The sequence below is a fragment of the Polypterus senegalus genome, chromosome 1 (assembly GCF_016835505.1).
Source record: "Polypterus senegalus isolate Bchr_013 chromosome 1, ASM1683550v1, whole genome shotgun sequence".
Lineage (NCBI taxonomy): Eukaryota > Metazoa > Chordata > Cladistia > Polypteriformes > Polypteridae > Polypterus > Polypterus senegalus.
Genome location: NC_053154.1, coordinates 166,018,206 through 166,023,362, shown reverse-complemented (window position 1 = coordinate 166,023,362; position 5,157 = coordinate 166,018,206).

Here is a 5,157-nt window from a genome sequence, read left to right as displayed (position 1 = left end):
TAAGGTGAGCGAAGAGTTTGACACACTTGTGCTTCAACTGTTGGAGTACAAAGACAGACAGCATCACTGAGGCATTTCAACTTAGGATTCCATCTCGACCGCTCCTCTAATAAATATGTCACTTGCTTTGTTTGTCTTTTGCCTTTTTTTTATTTCTGAGTGTTAAAACTGACTGTGCATAATAGAGTTGTGTATATTTGATTTAACTATTGATGTAAATAATAAAGGACACTTTGTTGATTAAGTTCTATATATTTGAAATTGTGTATCTGTTTTAGCCAATTCATGCCATCTGCCTTTTTTCTTTAATTTTTATAATTGTATTGTACAGTTTTATTACTTTTTTGAACATTACAAGCCCTGCTTCAGTATATTCCCCGATCAGTCTGTTTGTTAGAATGCACAAAGAAGATTAGTTTTTCTTTCAGTTCAACTAACCCATCATTATTGTTAATTGTAAATATTTCTTGCAATGGTGGTACAATTTATACAGAATAATTAACATTTTGTTTTTGGTAGTGACAATACTGAGTGTTTTAATTTGTGCTGGCCCAATCAACTCGTGTATTAACACAACAAGAACTGATAGATTTGAACAGAGCCTCCTTTTGTATCAACACCGTCTACAAATGGCACGCTGGACTCGCCGGTAATCCCACAGGATAAAACAGCTTGGAAACTGAGCATCCTTATCAAGACTTTGCTGTTCACTTACAGTCTACAACAATAAGGGTCTTACTTATTATCTTTATTTAGGAGTCACATTTTCAATAAAACTTGCATTGTCTTTAACTGAAAATGCAACTTGTGTATATATAGGAACAAAATTAAAGGAAAAGGATTGTATACTCATGGTAAATGGAGAGTCAAAACCTTTAAAGTTCAGTGTTCTAAAACCATAACTCACAGCTAGAACCTTGTTATTCTAAGGTCTTGACATTAAGTGTGTGTCTGTGTTTATATACAGTATATATATATTTATATATAACTGCTGAAAAAAAATAAAGGAACACTTGGAAAACACATGATATCTCAATGGGAATATATCTCTACTGCTATGGACTGATATGGTGATGTGTTAGGAAAGAAAAGATGGAGATGAAAATGATCAACCTAGAGAGGGAGGGCTGAATTCAAAGAACCCAAAAATCAACAGGAAAAAATGATGTGGCAGGCAGGCAAATCCATTTTGCCAAAATTTCATTGCAGCAGCTCCAAATCATACTCGGTAGATTGTATATCTCCACCACCCCCCTGAAAATGTTCTAATGAGATGAAGGATGGTGTCCTGGGGGATCTCCTCCCAGATCTGGACCGGGGCATCACTGATCTTGGACAGGCAGAGGCATCAGATAAAACCAAACATATTGTCCCACCCAGAGGTGTTCTATTGGATTGAGGTCAAGCGAGTGAGCGGGAAGGGGGTGTGTAAGGGGGGTGTGGCAGTCAATGGGATTAATTCCTTCATCCTCTCGCCACATGACGCCAGACATTGTTGTGCACCAGAGGAACCAGCATAGAGTCTGACATTGGGTCCTAGGATTTCATCCTGATATCTAACAGCTGTCAAAGTGTTGTTGTCTAGCCTGTAGAGGCCTGTGTGTCCCTTCATGGAAATGCCTCCCCAGATATACCATCACTGGCACAGGCAGAATAATGTTCCCCAGACCATTTCACGTCTGTCATATGTGCGCAGGGTGAACCTGCTCTTATCTGTGAAAAGCACAGGGTGCCAGTAGTGGACCTGCCAATTCTGGTACTCTATGGCAAATGCCAATCGAGCTCCATGGTGCCCACTAGAGGACATTGGGCCCTCAGGCCACTCTCATGAAGTCTGTTTCTGATTGCTCAGAGACATTCACACCAGTGGCCTGCCTGCTGGAGGTCATTTTGTAGGCGCTGGCAGTGCCCATCCTGTTCCTCCTTGCCCACAGGAGCAGATTCCGGTGGGTACTGCTGATGGGTTAAGGACCTTCTACTAGGGGCCCTGTCCAGCTCTCCTAGAGTAACTGCCTGTCTCCTGAAATCTCCTCCATGCCCTTGAGACTGTGCTGGGAGACACAGCAAACCTTTTGACAATGGCACGTGGTATTGATGTGCCATCCTGGAGAAGTTGGACTACCTGTGCCACCTCTGTAGGGTCCAGGTATGGCCTCATGCTACCAGTAGTGACACTGACTGTAGCCAAATGCAAAACGAGTGACAAAACAGATGAGGAGGGAAAAATATCAGTGGCCTCCCTCCACCTAATAATCCATTCATTCTTGTTTTGGGGGTCGTCTCATTGTTGCCTATCTAGTGCCCCAATGCAGCTGAAACTGATGAACAAGCCCCTCTGCTACTTCACTGACCAGATCAATAGCCCAGAAATTTCATTGACTTGATGCTATACTTGGATTGAAAAGGTTTCCTTTAATTTTTTTGAGCAGTATATATATCCTATAGAAAACTACATTGATGTAAACCAGTTTGTCAGTATAAACCTATGACAAATAAGAAAATAAAATGCCTTACCAGAAATATCATTGTCAAAATAAATTCACAGCTTTTCAGATTGAATGATTTAATGGTTCAGACTTGACAGACTCAGTGTAGTGTGTGGTAAAATGACCAGTAAAGTGGAGTCGTTTACAGCTTGTACAGGTTGTTATGTCAGGGCCATACTGGAGTATACAGACTCTGTATGCTCTTAATATGCTGTTTGCTTGTGTTGTCATATAGGATTATGCCCAACTGAAATATCTGCCACATCTAACTTGTTACCAGTCGTGATGCTGAAGCACATGCCTGCTATGCAGTTGGACTCCTGGCCTCCCCCAATCTCAGAGACACTAAAGACAGGCTGATGTGTTCAGCACACTGCTAGGACCTGATGGAGGCTAAATGAGATGTGAACTACAAACAAACATCTGTCATGTTTTAATCTCTAAATGTAACTTTTGCATAAATAATATTTATTATAATAAGCATGTATTTGATGATCTTAAAGAGGTATTTAAAATCCCAAAAGTAATAAAGTTCCAATTAAGTCAAATAATTGAATACCCTGATTAACAGGTGCACAGTCACAAAAACTGCAGAATTATTACTCTTTTTAAGACATAATATTTGCTTCTCACAGATCATTTAACATAGTAAACTTCATTATAAAAATAATAATTGAAATGTGACTATTAGCACTATGATAACTGTGTTTCTTACATTTAACATTGATAACATGTAGAGACAACCAATGGATTTTTTAAAGTCACAATTTCATTGCCAGCTTTCTTAACGTTGTCTATTCCCTGATACATGAACGTGAGAGTGTCAAGTACAGTGGCGTAGCGTGGGCTTTCGTCGTCTGGGGCCGACCGGAAATTTGCCGCCCCTCTATTTAGTTATTCTTAAAAAAAATAGACAAAATAAAAAAAGCTGCATTAAATTTTTTTATTGATTAAAAATTTACTTTTCGTATATTTTTAATAGCAAAATCTTTTATACAATTGTCAATATCAATATGTATGTCATGTTCAATTGCCAGAATAGCTAAATTTGTTAGCCTTAACGTGGACATAGTTGATCTGAGATAATTTTTGATTAATTTGAGCTTAGAGAAGCTTCTCTCGCAACTAGCATTACTAATGGCAGATGTTAAAAAAATTCTCAACATTATGACAATGTTTGGTAAACCATCTTCAAGTTTGGACTCAATAATATATTTTAATAAACTCAGAGAGCCGGACCTAATGAGTTCTTTTTTACAGTCTGGGTCTGTTGCAGCTACAAAAGCTTGTAGACGTACGCGCTCAAGTAGAAATTCTTCTTTATTAATGTCTTGAGGAGCTTGGTCTAAGTTAAGCTCGTCCCTGCTCAATATTACTTCAGGTCTTAAAAAATCATATTTTTGCACTAGATTTTGCAACTGTTGGAATCTTTCTCGAATTTCAGCAGATACTCTGTCTATTGAAAATTCACTTAGGTAGGTTTTATCGTCACTAGATACTGTCGTAGATTGACTCTACAATGCGCTGTAAAACGTCTGAGAAAATTTCTATTGCACCACCTGCTTCACCTGCCACCCTTTCCGCACCCGCGCTGTCTGCTTGGCTTGAATCAGCGCGGGCGCGATTTGCAGTTTCAAATATACCTAAATTTTTTTAAATTTAAATATCATGGTGATTGCCGCCGCCCCTTTTGATACGCCGCCCGGGGCCATGGCCCCCTCGGCACCCCCCTCGCTACGCCACTGGTCAAGTATGTGATTTGTAATATTCTATAATCATAATACAGCTAAAAACAAACTTGACTACGAGATCCACAGGCAAGAAACTCACTAGAGCTGCTGGTATGTTGAGGACAGACATGAAGACCGCAGACTATTTGACACACATTAGCAAACAAAGAGCAGAGGCTGATCTTCAGACAGAAGGGGGCAATAAAATATTAGGAATACTTAAATAAATAAACGATAAATAGTAATGAAAGTAATAAACACATTTTAGGGTTGTGTATTATTGAAGTAAAGATGTAACCCTGACAGTTTATTCAACGTTTAAAATTTTAATACGTTTATAGCCCGCAATTAAGGTGACCTGTTAAATGTAGGCGACTATTTCATTTGGACATTCGAGTAAACAACAACAGTCAGACATTCGATATAATCCGAATGACTCAGTCAAGTAGAGCCCACACTTAATTCTACGTCAATCCATTAAAACTAGGCGGACACAAATGTGTTCATTTACATTTTCTTCAGAGGTTGTTTAGTAACGATAAATATCTCATGTCCAAACTTTTATAATAATTATTTTTTCAGAACCGCTAATCATAAATGACAGTGGTAAAAATATACTGCATTCTTAATAATGCACTCGACAGAGTGTTATAGTGTAAGATATTGTCACTAGTAGACTATTGTCGCAGATGTATTTTACGAATATACACTCCGTCTCTGACAGTCACTTTGTCTTGACCGTCCACCTTTAGAAATTATGTTACATGTCCACCTTTAGAAATTACTCCCACCATTCTTTTTACGTATCCGTAAAGCAATTGGCTAAAGTGCAACATGAATAACAAATAACACTCATTGGCGATTTGTTAAATAAAAAGGTGATTGACCGCGACGTTTACATTTTTGATTGGCTGATCACTGCCTGACGAACGCCAATTGAA